The following is a 15,458-nucleotide window of genomic DNA, read 5'->3' on the forward strand; positions in this document are numbered from 1 at the left end:
TAATAATTGGTAATTGTCTTGGTTTATTCTAAAACATGGCATCAAATGAAGAAAGCCACTTTAAATTGATTATTGGTCTCAAGGATTCTGAGAAGTTGAGGCGCTTATTCACGCTTGCATTCATTTTTTTTTTTTCAGAGGGTGGAGACAAGAAAAAAAACAGGCCTGCATGGTGTCATAAAGGGGAGGGTCCTGTGTCTGAGCCGCTATATGTTTTTAGAGCTGGAATCTTTTAAGTTCATAACGCTTCAGACGAACTGGGGGATGGCGATTGCGCGGAGCGGCGCGGGCAGGGAGTGGGAGGGGGGGTTCGGGGCGAGATCCACCTGAAATAATGGGGACGATAATAAAACAGGGGGAAAACCCGTTGGAGAGCAGCTGAATGGATGGAGCCGGAGAGACGTCACTGGCAGCCGCAGCCATGAAGACCGTGCGGTCCAGCCTCCGGCGAATCACTTCGCCTCCGTCCTCCGAGACGCTCGCTGCTCGGTTCGGGAGAGGAGCGGACCCGGCAGCGACCCGCGATCAGCGGCGTGAGTATGAAATCTAAGCCTCGGTTCCTTCTAGGTGGGGGGGCATCTGCGGGATATCCGTTAGGATGGAGGAGGAGAGCGCGTTTGCACCTCCAGTCTGCGCTCATGACGGAGCAGCATGCACCTTTTAGGCTGGACGCAACCTCAGGCGAACATGAGCGCAGATCGCCGGTTTTTAATGCACCAGTGTGTCCACGTCCGTTTGTTTGCTCGGTGTTAATGCTCCGATGGATGCATTTTAAGAGGTGATGATTAATATGATGCAAGTTGGCATTATGTTGCGTGGCTCATTTACCCATATGATGTCCAGGCTTAAAATTCAAATGCTTGGTTCACACCTTAAATTGCAAATAGAACAAGGCTCTGAATGAATATCTCAGCAAAACGCATAGAAACTTCCTCTGGGTTAGGATATGGAACAGTATAAGGAAAGGAAATAGCCTTGCTCTCTGCTTTGAAATAAAACTATTTTTTTTCACAGCCTTATTTTCAACAATGCTTTATATACGCCAGCATAGTCTTGATTTTATTTTTGCACACCTTCAGGCGCTTAGCGGGGTCACTTCTCAAGCAAAAAGCTGCATTCGCGAGCACCTTAAAGCCCCACAGACGAACCAGAGCTACTAAACCTTGGCCAAAATGGTCAACAATATGGTGTCTTTCTCTTCACACGGAGCCCAGCGCGACACTGCGCGCCCATGTGGCACAGATGTGAGGATTTATCAGCAGACAGACCTGCAGTGCATGCGTAATAAGACAAAGTGGCGGCGTTCACGTCCATAGTTGGTGGGTACAGAACTCCCAAGGCCACATATCCAGAGGACACGTGTGTTCCGAGGACAGGCCTGTGCCGAGGACACGTGTGCGCCCCAGGTCTCTAACCTGAAAACCAATAATAACACTAAGAAGAAGGATAAAACGTGTTGCGTGCTAAACCTGATAATATAAATGTAGATGACAGAAGGGGTGTAAACCCGGACACCGAACACGATGTTTAGTGAACACACTAAATCAAATTCCTTGTTTACTTTAAAAAAAAAATCAAATTTATAGGAGCATTACTTGCGCTGCAAAACATATTTATTCTTTTCCTTCGCACACAGAGAAAATAATAAACCAATGTGCGCCGCGCAGGTTAGGGAGCTGATGCTGCACCACCCACTGTGCATTGTATTATAGTGAAAACCCACGAAGCAGCATTAATGAGCTGTGCTCATAAACGAGCAGCTGAAGAGCTTTTTAAGGCCCAGCTTTGAGCTTTACACCGACCGTCCTTAATATGACTGCAATACAAACTATTTAGTTCCTTTCAAAACTAAATGGTCGCAGCTTTTTAACCAAAGGCCACTCTGCAGCATCACTAGTGTCATATTTGAGGTTTTCAGATCATTTTGCCTTCATCACCCACACGCCCCTTATACCAGGTATGCTCTCAGAGGTCTGCTTTAATACCCAACAGTAAAAAGGGGAAAACAACAGCTATGACGTGTACAGTTTTGGATATTAATGCTGCAGTTAAAATATAGCAAGTCAGTTTTGCAGCTAAATAGGTTTTCAGGGTCAAAACGTGCTGTTGTATTAAAATAAATAATGTTGCTTGATAATGCAAAAAAAATGCAAATTTTTTATAATTACCCATATTTTCTAGATATTAAGTTAGACACCTTTCCTTAAGATAGACACACACACACACACACACACACACACACACACACACTGTCACATGCTTCTACAGTGCACGCAAAAATCAAAAGTGTGTGTCAAAATATTCTTCTTATCTCAGCATCTATTCTTGGTCTAATTTTTTTTTCTATTTGCATTTAAATATGGATTCATAAGGTGCATAAAATTATTTATTGTGAGCGTAATGACTCCATTGTAATTGCAGCGTACTCTCTGAGAATTTAACTTTGAATTAATTCAGAATAAATCACGTCGCTTTAACCAGAGGATAACCAGTGAGGCTTCATAATAGGAACTCATTTCCCGCTAATCAGCTCTCCACTTTCGTATAGCCTATTTGCATTTTTTCCCAATAAGAGGTGCAGAATTTGCTGACGTCATACGTGCCCAGGCCAATGGCACTGCCTGATGAGGTTTGTTTAAACGATAGAAAGCAGCAAGCCCTGCCTCCACTACTGCTTTAAAGAGTCATTTAGCAAATCAATAATTTCATAATTTAACAGTAATTTCTGAGGGTTGCATCACAATACCTCTTAATGAACAAACTACAGTCCACCAATTTCTATAGAAAAGTACATTTTCTGTTTAAAAAATTATGATGAACAAACCCTTAAATATCTAAGAGATAAAAAGGACGTACGTTTAGTTTGGCGTACACATTTGTATTAATACACATACAGTTTTTTGAGTTTGTCAAAGCACATAACTAAAAATAATTTATTCATAACTCTCAGGATAAATTTAAAAATCTGTTTAATTTTTGCATATCCTTTACTCATGTTTTTATATAATAAAACAAAAGATACTAAATAAAAAGACAAATTATCAATCAGTAATTAAGATATAATAATCCTGATGTTAAAATTCTTGTGATACCTGTTATGTAGAAGCTTTAAATAATGGGCAATATCACGTATGAATAGTATAACATTTATTCATTTTAATTGGGCTTTTTTCAAATTTCTGACACAATTAGTGACTCTTTTTGCAGTGTGTGTGTGTGTGTGTGTGTGTGTGTGTGTGTGTGTGTGTGTGTGTGTGTATGTGTGTGTGTGTGTTGGGAGGATTTGTGCGTTACTGTGTGTGTTCGTGTGGAGTTTGACTGCATTTACTGTATTTGTGCTGAGCTAAAGTGTGTGCACTCTAATACTGCCTGTAATTATGTGCTAAACATGTGAGCATACTCTCTCTCTCTCTCTCTCTCTCTTTCTTTCTCTCTCTCGCTCTCTCTGTCAATCAAGCAGCATCCAGTGATTTGAGACATTTTACACGTATAAAGGAATTGCTGTGGCCGTCGCTGTACATGGAAATAAAACCGACTCAAACCAAAATTTCTCACAACAAACGGCACAAGAATGCATTTTTAAAAAGGCCGTGCATGCATTCAAACAACAGAGGCTGTTGTTTAATGTAACCTGGGGAGAGAAAAACACCAGGAAGATGGACCGTTTACGAATGGACATGCAGGCACCTGGATTTCTCCTGTTTATTGACAGCTGGGTTAGAGATCTTCAGGTTTGTTTAATTGTTGGGGAGGATAATCGGTGCCTCACACACTCCTCTCCTCTGTGTGTCCGTCTCTTCCTCCGCTCCTAGTCAAAGAGCTTTAGTTGGAGGTGGCGTTTTGTGGGGAGGAGCCTGCAACAACAGAGATCTGGGCTCACAGAGCAGCTTTAATTAGATGGAGCCTCGTGCCATCACGGCATGTGTGAAAACGAATGCGTGCCCGTGTGCTTTGCATCTTTGTCTAAGTGAGGATGCTTTTTTTGTGTGTATATGTCTGTTTAGCTTTTGCTTCTTTTTTTTTTTTTTGCACCAGTTTGTCTCCATATTTGCATGCTGAATACAAAGCAAAGTGCACGTTTCTTCATTCTACGTAAAACACGCATTGTTATGCTGGTGCCCGTGCACCTTAATGTCCTCCCGTAGGCACCACCCTTGAGCGTTGGCTAACTGGTGTGGCATCAGATAATGTAAATGAGGACTAACCAGTGGCTTTTGTAGTCAAACAGCCAGGATCTTCTTTTAATTTAAAAATGCATTTCGGTCATTGCGGGGGGCGGCGTTTGAAGCCATCACCCTCCCATAGAGCCACTCAGTGGGCATTGTAGACCGACTGTGGGGTTGGACGCCAGACTGATGAAAGGAAGACTGGAGCCACTGCCAGAATGAACGGGTTCGACAACTGGTGCAACTGTTTTTGAATTGGAGCATCTTGCTGATTGTTTGACGTCAAGCCTTTTTTGATATGCCCCAAGCCAATCAAACGGGTTTAGTGGACAAAGGGAGGTCTCCAATTGGTCGCGATGGGTTTAGGCGGGATGGAGAGAACTCTCATAAAATGAGAGGTCAGAACATTTAAAGGACGCTGAGAGCTGAAGGATAATTAGAAGACCCCAAGCCAGAAGACGGTGATTTTTGTAATGTGGAGTTCACAGTTGTTTGACTCTTATTACTTAGAACATGATACCTGGGACAGATTTGTTTTACTTTATTCTAAGTCAGTTTGTTATTGTAGAAATAATGCAATATATAGATATATTTGATGTGATTTTTATTTGTTAACAATCTTCCTGTCTGTCTTTAGGTCAGAAATTGGCCCATGTTTCTTGGCCGGGGGTTTAAGAGGATGGGTAGCCTTAGGGGTTGATTGTTATCTTTGGTTATCTAGCTGTATGAGTGATGTACATTCTTCATAAAGCTAGATAACCGAAAGTAACAAGAATCCCATTACACTCCTGGAAAGGCATCAAGACCCAAAGTGACTCCTTTCAGCAAAAATAAATAAAAAATATACAAGAAGAAGCATAACTTGAGAAAAACAATGGACCGTTTTTTTTTTTTTTTAAAGGACGTTGGATCATTCATCAAATAAAGGTAAGAACCACTGATTTTTCCCATTTATTTTATATCAAATGTAAAGCAAATACACAATTTTGTCCACAGATGAATTAAAGTCGATTTAGTAAATGGAAATAAGTTATTTGTTGCAGCATATATTTTGTACATTTCTCTGCAGCTAGTGGCAGTGATCCATACAAGTAAGGTTGGTGCAACAGAATCACTTTTAATCTAATAAGCCCCATGATCCTTGTGTGCGGGGCTGTATGCAGGGGCTTAGCCTTGGTATCACATGGCTAGAAGAAAAAAAGACCCTCAAAGATTTACCAAAGCCAGCGGACGCCAAACAAGTCTTTTAAAAACTCTGCACTGGGTCATCGGGTTTATTAGTTAGCTTGGTAAACAGTCTGCTCATTCGGCCCCATGCATTTTTAGCTTTGCTGTTTTCATCGTTGGCATAAAGTGGCCATGCAATGTGGAAAATGTGTGGCCCTTTAATGTCATTGGAGCTGCATATGGTGCTATGAATTATACATATGCTCCAACATGGACGTGATTGTGTGACTTAAGAATGCTCCCTCCGAGGTAATCTGGCATCCCAATGTCCCGCTGGTACCTAAGCGAAAAGACAAGAATTTGTTTGAGGCCCGTTTTGTTAAGTTATCCGTTGTTGATTTCTTTCTCCTTTTCACCTTCCCCTTTCACAGTTTTGCTTGAAAGGATGTTTGATTTAGGGTCCTGACTGTTGTTTGATTCGACGTGACAGTTGGCTCGGTTTTGAATGGGCCTCTGTTCCATGAGGCGCTACCATGTGGAAAAGCTTGATAGGGTGCTGATGTGTGTGCGCGAAAAACTCACACGGGGAGTGGTCCAGGGGCAATCAAGCAGAAAGAACCCCCAGTGACGAAATCCACGAGTGAGTGAAGGAGAACAATCTCAGCCTGAAGGTTCTTGGCCGGAGCTTGTGGCGAGGAGTAATTGGTCAATTAGATCTTCAACCTCAAGGCTTCTGATGGCTGATTGAAGGTGTAATTTCTGCTCTGCCCATCAAAGCCAAAGGGTCATCCCTGGTGAAAAGGGCTTTAAAGAACCATTTCCCCGGTCTTTCTAAGTGAACCCAAATTTTATTTAACTTGCTGGTTTGCCATTGCAACAGGGTTCAGCTGAAAGATCCCCTTGGGTTTGGAGATACTCATCTCGGCATGGTACAAATACTAAACAGTTGTGTAGGGCTGAAGGGAAATACCTGAAAGCTTATAGGCAAGCCTTGCCTCCTAACGTCAATCAACTTAAGCTCCAGAGTTATGTTTGCCGTCCTGCTGCATTGCAGGTGCTGAGTGTGACATCTGAGCTCTCTGTTGGCTGCTTAAGTAGAAGAACGAGGTTCTTGAAAGAAAGTGACAGCCAGACATACAACATTGTTGGACATCAATGTTGTACCTTAGTTTTGTTTTTTTCATTGTTGTAATTCTGAAGCCACATTTTTTAAATGTTTTTAGTAGACTTTCGAGAACTGGGTGGCTTTGTTCTAAAGATTAAGCTTGTATTTGACTCCAAACTGGTGAACTTTGCATCATAATTTGATGACATGCCAGGTGCAAGCCCCGCTTACTCTTAATCATCACAGAGTTTTTTTCCTTTGCTGCTCTTTTTGTGTCAGTTGCACTGTTTGGCTTAATGGAGACTAAACTCTTGGGCAGATTGTGGTTATACTCTAAGCAGTGCCCTGGGAGACACATGTCATGGTGCAAAAGCTTTGTTCTTGGCTTTGTGTGTGGCACAGTTATATCACTAACACTTCACACTGGGACCACAGAGAAGAGGCTGTCTTAGCTTCTGCTTCCTTGAAAATGGCACGAAAAGGGGAGATTTCCTGAAAAACCACCTTAGGGCCTTTGCTCTCTTTTTTCTGCGTCCCTCGGCATTGTCTGAAATAGAAAGAAGGAGCATAGAGAAATGATGGAGAGAGAGAAAAAAAAGGCAGGGAGCGGAAAAAGAGGAAGGAGGGTGATGGGTTTGTCTTAGCTTTCATGCACTAGGCAAGCAGATTTAGACTCGAAGTGTCAAATAGAAAAACAGCCATTGTGATCGGGACCCGCTCACCCCCACGCCACTAGACTTTACAGTCAATAGAGCTAGTCCACTTGTCACCAAGGGACAATGCGCCCCTTTTCCTCCCTTTCAGGCCCGCCGGGTCCGAGCAGCCAGACAGTTTTCTGAATACAACCCAGTGATTCTTGCCCCCTTTTCTCTGCCTGCCTTTCTCTTGATGGAACACACCAACAGGGCTTGGAAAATGGCTTCACTGTTGGGCCAGAGGGCAAAGCCAGACCTTGTTGTTTTCTCCGACATTGGCAGTCCCTCCACCCCTGCATGCTCACAGAGAATTGAATGTATCTTAGGCAGTTGCAAAGTCAATGGGCCTCACCAGACAAAGGAGATTAAGTTTGGCAACTTGGCAGTAACAGGTGTACTTTCACTGAGCTCGGACCACACGGAGGGTGGCTGCTGTTGTCTGACCCAATGCTCTGTTGGCCTCCCCGATGGGACATAGATAAAGAGACATTTTTTCACTCTTTTCAAAAGCCGGTAATAATCGGAAACTTCTTAAGCAAGAACTTATAACGCCATGTGCATTATTTATAGCTGTGTACAGAGTCATTTGCTGTGCTTCCTTATCTAACTCAGCTTTTCTGTATATCTCATGTGAATCGCAAAGAGAAAGAAAACCTATGAGAGGATGGCGTTGCACGGGCGCAACTACTATTTCAACGTTTTAGGAAATGGTCCATCTTTAAGAGACTGAGCGAAGCCTTTACTGTCAACACTTTCAGTACATTCAATGAAAATAAATCAAGCCATTCAGCAGCCCTACAAATACGAGACACTTCCAGAGCCGGAGGAAAACAGTGGGCGCGTTTGTTTGTTTCAGTCATTAATAAAGCTTTTACTGAGAGCTTCAGTCCTCTGTAAAGCCCATTCTGCTGAAATGACTTGGCGAAGCATCCGATAGAGGGTCTGTTCAGACTGAAGCTGCTCTGGTTACCATTGTCTCGTGCTCTCTCACACACCTACATGTCCAGAGTAAGCACACAATTTCATTGTTGTGCGAGCTGTTAATATCAGCGGTTTCACAATAGAGCCTATTCGGCGTATTTGCATAAGGCACTTTTCCAACAAGGACCCAGAGAGGGCTTGAAAGCTGGCCCACTCCAGTGCCAATGGCAAAAAAATGTCAAGTGCCAATTAGGAGAGGTTTGCCATCATTCAGCAGTACCCCACCCCTGTAGTCCTTTCCCTCCCAGATTACCCACCTCAACTCTCTCACACTCCAAGTCACCCCTGGCTTCACCACCTTATTCTAGTTTCAGATGTAGCCTTCCTCCTCTGACACCCAGAGACAAAAGCTCGCTCCCTCCTCCGCTGGCTAATGGAAGAGCCTTTCTGCCGGGCTTAGAGAATTAGAAAAACGTGTGCTCCCTTCGCTGATTAGTCAGCTTTCTTTGTTGATTACCTTGAAAAAAAAAAGGGTTCATGAACTTTGCAGCTAAACCTGTGAGGTATAGCCTCCACCTGCGTACGAATGTTGAACTTAGAAAGCTGACTTAATTGTGCCAGCGGGGTTTTAGATTCTCAAGCTTGCATGTGCAGGTGTGGGTTATAGAAGACTGTGGCAAAGACAGATGCTGATTCAAAACAATTAAAAATGAAACCCTTTCATCTGGTAGCCACACACGCTGCTTTGTGGTGGTGCTAATAATGCTTCGGTAGCTAATGGCTTGCTTTAAGCTGCTCATGCTTATTATTTTTGCACCATGTGGACATAGACGCAGAGCATCTTATTATGAGAAAAGCCTCCGCCAGACTATTCATACCGAGTGCAATCTTTGAGTTAGCTTAGAAGGCTAGTAGAACCCCAGCCTTTATTTACTGGATCGGCATAAAATCCATGTAAGCTTAACTGGAGTCTATTAGCAGGACTGAAGAACTGGTCATAATTCTACAGATGGTAAATGTTTAGAAATAATACCACATGTTCTTGACTAAAATAGTTTTTAGTTTGAGGTGACAATGATTTAGATTGTCGTCTATGCCCTTGACTTTAGTTTACATGGTGTTTATGTTGGCAAAGACTTCCTTCCTTCATAATCATGATGCTAGAGTAAAAGTAAAATAAGCAATGTAAAATAGACAAATTACAAGAGGCTAAATGTGGTCGGCGACTGTTGTTTTCCACCCAGCGTTTACCTATCGCACAGCCTCCTGCCACTCAAACGGATTTCTCTCTTGTCCTTTTTTCTCTTTCATTCTTTCATTCAGTCTCTGTGTCGAGTTTTTTTCCCCCCCCTTTCCCACCCTTGATTCTCAGATGGTTGGATCTGATTTGCATGCATTTGCATAATGAAAGTCATTTGCATGCTCAGGGGCAGACTGTACCATGAGAACAGACATGAAAAGGTGTGTGTGTGTGTGTACATGCGTTCGTGTGTGTGTGTGCAACTTGGTTCTTATGCTTCTCTAAAACTGTCCATAATTGTTTTGATGGCTTAACTACATTGTTAACATTTACCTGTAACACCCTGTGTCCCTGTTCTCTTTGCAGGGTACCTTACCACATAGAGAAAAGATGGCAGAAGACTGAAAACAGTAGAGGAGGAGGGGTTGCTGTTGATTGTGCCCTCCCTCTCTCATCGCCCTCTTCTGCATCGCCTCTTCCCACCTCCTCCTCTTCTCTTTCTCCTCCACTCCATCCTCAGCAGACTGCCCCTTTTTCTTCTACAGAGAAATGCAGTCCACGCCACCATTTTAGAGCAACGCTGGCATAAAATGGAAGTGGGAAGACCAGTCACTGCAGGTAACAAACCAAGCCCACTGTGCCCGCGTTTGTGCTTTTTCTTCCAGTCATCACCCGCACTCTCGTTCAATCCTCCTCCATCGCGCGGCACCCTCGGTCCCATTTGCCACCAGGATACAGTGTCTGTTTTAATTCTCAGCGATTTGTTCGTTAACGATTGTCGTGAATCACTGATTTGAGTGTGTGTGTGTGTGGGGGGGCGGGGGGGTTGGGGGGGTTGATGTGGGTGGAGCGTGTTTTGTATGTGTGCCATATCACAGTGGAGGCTCTAGGCTTCGGTCCTTGAAGAGGCAGATTGTCTTTCCCATTTGGGAATTGTCATGCCATCCTCACCTGTACACACCAACCAGCTGCCATTTTGGAGATGCAACATAAGCCCAGAATATAGACTCCATAGAGTGGAGCAGGTTAGGGTTTGTGAAATATATCTTGATTGCAGACCTCAGTCGGCAATATTGATTTATTTTATTTTATTTTTTTTGTGTTGTAACTTTTAACCTTTGGGGTAATTCTTCAACTCCTTAAATGAGATCAGAATAAATCAGGATGGGGACAGACTTGACTGTATGTGAAACAAAACTTACACGAGGTTAGAAAATGATAGGGACAAAACAAAGATTAGATGGGTAAGAACTGAAATCTGGTTTGGCAGAGCTGAATCCTGAAAAAACTCTCTCCAAGCAAGTAACCAGTCAGTGCTCAGACAAGTTGCGTATTGTTCTGCATGTGTGGACTTATATCGGCAAGGCAGCTCGCAACTTTGAAAACCGCTTAAACCAAAACACCAATTAGCATTAGCTGGGCTCTGTTGAGCAAGGTAGCTATTTAACAATGTTGCCCATTGTCCTGGTGGCAGAGAAACCCTGCTTTGTTTGTATCTGTAAGGTGGAGGTCAGCGAGAGAACACTGATGCTAACCTTACAGTAGGGTGGCCTAATTGAGCTAACAGTAAGAACTGCACAACATCAAGCCGAAGAAGAAAAGACAGGAAAGCATCTTCTCACAAAAAGGATACAAAGCAATTAGCTGAAGTTTGAAAGAAAAAAACTTTTACCTGCACATTTTGCTAACTTGTTTCCCCCAAGTTTTTAAATATTAACAAACTAAATATTAGGCGACGACAGTTCCCAAATTAGGTCAAGGCAAGCTTTTTGCATTTGAATATTTTGACGAGACAGCTTCTTGAAGCGTTGCTTGGCTTTGCTGATAAGTTCTGTGGTAACTGTGTCAAACTGAGTGCACTAATCACTGCCTCTATAAACAGGTGGTAGATTGAGCAAAAGGGGCAGGGGCAGTTCTCAATTTACTGTGTAAATTATGCAGAGCCCAAAACAATGCAAACAGTAGACAGTGGAGTGGCTGGCGTTGGCTAATGAGATGATGAGAAGCCTGGGAGGCCCGTGGGTTGATTGAGGAGAGGGGGTGGGCACAGCCAGCAGCTTGTGTCTGGGTCTCGGTTTGTGTGTGTGTGTGTGTGCGTGTGTGTGAGAGAGAGAGGGTCTAGAAGAGCTTTGGCAGGGTGCAGACAGTGTTCTGTCTGCATCAACCCCACCGTCAACCCCTCCTGCCCAGACTGAGTGCTATAGAAGGAGGGGAGGGTTTGCAGGCAGCTGGGGCACCCAACCCCCATTGCTCCAGCAAGAGCACCATCGTTGGGAAACTCGATGTCAGGGGTCTCCCCAACACTGGCACACAGGGGCCCCCGAAAAGTCTGGCCGTACCCCCCTGCCCCCCTTCCCATTACCACCATCCTCTCCTTCCTCTTGTCTCCTCAAACATGACCACCCCTTCCATCCTAATGTGAGGCTGGGGGCCTGGGAAGGACTTCAAGTTCATGGCCAGACCTCCTATTGAGCTGACAGCCCGACTGTTTGCTCAATTCGGCTCCCTATTCAGAGTCATGCTGGAGGGGGGACCGCAGAGAAAGGCAAGAGGATGCAGGGGGGTTGTTGCTAGATGGGACACCATGGCACTGTGATAGCTATTCATTCAGTGAGGACAGACAAGTAAAGAGCAAGCGAGAGTGAAGAGGGATGGGGGGGGGTGCATAGACAAAAAGTGGGGAATCTAGGCGCAAAGTTTGCTTTGAAGGGTGTGCGCCTCTCTCACACTCTTTTAGACTCTTAATTACCCGCGCCTTCCACTTTTCTCCTCTTTTTCTCTGACTGCACCCCGCTCCCCATCCACCTCGCTCAATCACTCCTGAACACACACGCAAAATGGCAATGACAATCATTCTCGTCATCCTCTCTATCCCCTTGATTTTATTAGGCCCCATGCTGAGGCTTTAAATTTACCATTAACAAGCTTATCCACTGTAGTCCTCCGAACAAAGCAAGGCTATGATGCCAATAACTCAAAGCGACACCAATACCCAAAACTGCCTTTTATTCCCGCGGTCTCCACCGCCAGCCACACTTCCCCACCTCAGCTCCCTTTCAATCATGGCCGTGCTCAGAGCAGAGCCGCAGTATGACATGCCAAGGCTAACGTGACGCATGCTAACTGCTCAGGTGATGTCGATTAGCGCTATGATTGTTGATCTCTGCAGATAAGCTGAACAACTATGTTAGTTCCTTTCTTCTGAACCGGCTTGCCCTCTGTAATATTTTAAGTTGCTTGTCTGAGCTGCATCAAAATGAACCAAAAAAGAAAAAAAATTGCGGGCTTCATAGCTTTCTGAAGTCCAAGACAGCCTAGCTTATGGTTTATCACATGCTTCCTCTTTGTATTAGCAGCTTGCAGCGTACCAGGCTCCTGCTAAGGCCTTTCAACTCAGCCTCAATCCCCTCAGCTGTTCTTTTTATACCTCAGCCAGATTCAGGTCACACGACGAAAAACCCTACATCAGTGATCTTTCTTTTTTCATGTTTAAAGAGAAGGCAAGCCCTCCTTTGATTCTCCTAAATTGGAATTTATTGGAATTTACCTTCCATTGTCTCAAATAATTGTTGTGACATTCACAGGATTGTCCTCGTAGTATGCTTTGAAGCACTCGTATGAATCAAAGCTGCATCTTGATGCCATTTGTCCTTTTCGCAGATAAACGCTGGTGGCCAGGGAGCTACAGAAGGGAGAGAAGACACAATGGGGAGACGGCGGGACTCCTCTTCCACGGCTTACTGCCATTCAGCTCCTGTAAATAAGGATGCTGCTGTCTCCACGCAACTTAACGGGAACTGCTTCCATGTCTGTGGAACATCGTGACCCACCTGGACTTTTTGTGAAGACCTTTTGGTGATTTAGCTCCCAAAATATCACTGTGAACTGTGGCTGTAAACGCCTTTGTGCAGAGAAAGATGACGCTCAGCACTCTAATTCTATTTTTTTTTTTATTCTGTGATACATTTTTATTATTCTTTTCTTGTATATGCCTGTAAATAATCTTGCACAGACAAAAGCAGTATGTCTTTTAACTAATATATAGGCTCTCCCTAATCTGAGTTGTTTTTAACTTTTAATTTTAGTTTTAGCCCTGGTTTATGTTTAGTTCTGTGTTTTGTTTTAGTTGCTAGGATTCAAAAGACACGTGAATGTGAGACCCACGACAGCAGTGAATAATACTGCACTGCGATTGGACAGCTCCGTGTGTCGGCTGACACAGCGGCGAAGGAGAGAGCTGTCGTCTTTACACTCTATGCAACTGTTCTGTCTGTTTTTTCATTTTATTTTTTGGGCAGAGCCTCTTTTATATACATTTAGGGTTTTTCTTTATGGGCTAACAATTTACAGACATCCCTATTTACATCATTGCGGGCAAATGTCGCTTTGTCCGCAAGGTTCCTATTCTTAATGTATAAAAACTAGAGGAAGGGTATCTGTGTTAATTGATTCCTAATTATATTTTTTAGCCTGGAAAAAAAGAATCTGAGTGTGAATAAATATGGACTCAAATATATAATATTGCTGAAGGCAGTAGCGCGTTTGATCAGCGGGAAGTGAAACATTGCTGCTACATGTATGTTTCCTCTGAGACACATTAGTTTGCCTCATAACACTTACCTGCTCTGGTGTAATGATACATCTTGGGGTAAGACATGACAAATACATTGGCTTCAAACACTGCCTTAATTTCCTGTTCACACACACACACACACACACACACACACACACACACACACACACACACACACACACACACACACACACACACACACACATCCCAGTGCAATAAGACAAGTACTATCACGGCTTAATTCATTTTAGATTAATTTTTTGGGAAGTGGATTTTTTTTTATTATGATTGATAATCTATGCAAATCTTTTAAAGTATTACTTTAAACAATCTATGCACTTCTCTTTTGCTCTTGCATTTGATTCAAGGGAGACTATCTTGGCCTAATTTCGAAAACGTATTCTTTTGATAATCAGGCACATCCCAGCGCTCGAGACAATTACTTATCTGCCTGGATAAGCTTGAAATTATGTTTTTAATCTTTTGCAGAAAAAGTCTCTCTTCTGATATCAGTTGAGAGGCATGAAACCGTGATTTCTGGTGTGAAATAATTAAATCAGTGTCACAAAATGTCCTCATTTTTTTTTCTTTAAATGCAGATGAAATTTATCTGTTTAGCTTTGTCTGCTTATTAGCCTATTGTTTTATGTAAGGAGCGACGATTGTATTATGCAACCTGTGAATGAGTGCTCACCACACGTGCCTTTGTATGCAAATCTGTGTAAGAATAGTAATAAAGGTTTACATTGAAAACTGCAGAAACTGTGTTGGGGTTGTTTGTGTGTATTTGCCCTGCATGTTATTAGCAGGCGGACTGTTTGGAGAGAAATAAAAAGGTTGGGCGTTTTCAGCAGCTGCGTGTTCGCCGTGAGGTCTGCTCATCTCTGAGCTCGGCGTATGCTGCAGGGAACAGGTAAATGGTGAAAGACAAATGTGTTTTTTTTTTCACGCATGAACGTATTAATGAAGCTAAATTTAATGAGTAGCTGATTGCTTTCTTTAAATTTATTTGATTTGTAACTGGCTCTATTTCCAACCAAGCTGCTTTTGTTTCAGCAAATGAAAATATCAGAAATTCCTCCGAGATCAAGTCGTTTTCCAAACGCAGTCGGGTATTTAAAAGTGTTTCAGCTAACAGCTAGGTGGAAAACCGCGGCGATGTGCCCGCTTTGGTGTAAAATTAATCAGCGCAGAGATGCTCTCTGTGGTGGCCTGTGAGAATCCTGACCCCATTGTTGTTATGTAAATGAATAATGAGCTAATACGCATCTGCACACAGGCTATTAACTTAAAGGAAGACTGAAGAACAGTGGCACTCAGCCTTGATTGTAATGATGTGTGTGCAGCATGGCTGCCGCGCGGGCCTCCACGTGCCGTCTAAAACGCTTCCCCTGCGCGCTTCGCTGTCTGACACCACATATGGTGAACGTGCCAGCATCAACATATGGTACCCTCACAATTCATTAACATTGTCATGTAAAAAAGGGTAATCCCACTGTAAAGCAAATGAAACAAAGCCCCATACAGTACCGCTCCTTTCATTCATTTCCCGCTCTTTTATGAAGTCTCAGCTAATTTAATCAACGCCGCT

General features: G+C 43.3%; 1 long non-coding RNA gene across 6 annotated transcripts; it reads left to right on the forward strand.

The window, feature by feature from the left end:
• Positions 1-327: 327 nt before the first annotated feature.
• Positions 328-14,625, forward strand: LOC118562691. 6 transcript variants are annotated; one of them, XR_004930755.1, is made up of 3 exons: positions 328-533; positions 4,804-9,912; positions 12,955-14,625. It is a non-coding gene; the product is annotated as an uncharacterized LOC118562691 (long non-coding RNA). The 6 variants fall into 6 exon arrangements; XR_004930756.1 differs by lacking the exon at positions 328-533 and adding an exon at positions 3,256-4,636; XR_004930757.1 differs by lacking the exon at positions 328-533 and adding an exon at positions 3,256-4,627.
• The last annotated feature ends 833 nt before the right edge of the window (positions 14,626-15,458 follow it).

This window comes from Fundulus heteroclitus, chromosome 3 (genome assembly GCF_011125445.2).
Source record: "Fundulus heteroclitus isolate FHET01 chromosome 3, MU-UCD_Fhet_4.1, whole genome shotgun sequence".
Lineage (NCBI taxonomy): Eukaryota > Metazoa > Chordata > Actinopteri > Cyprinodontiformes > Fundulidae > Fundulus > Fundulus heteroclitus.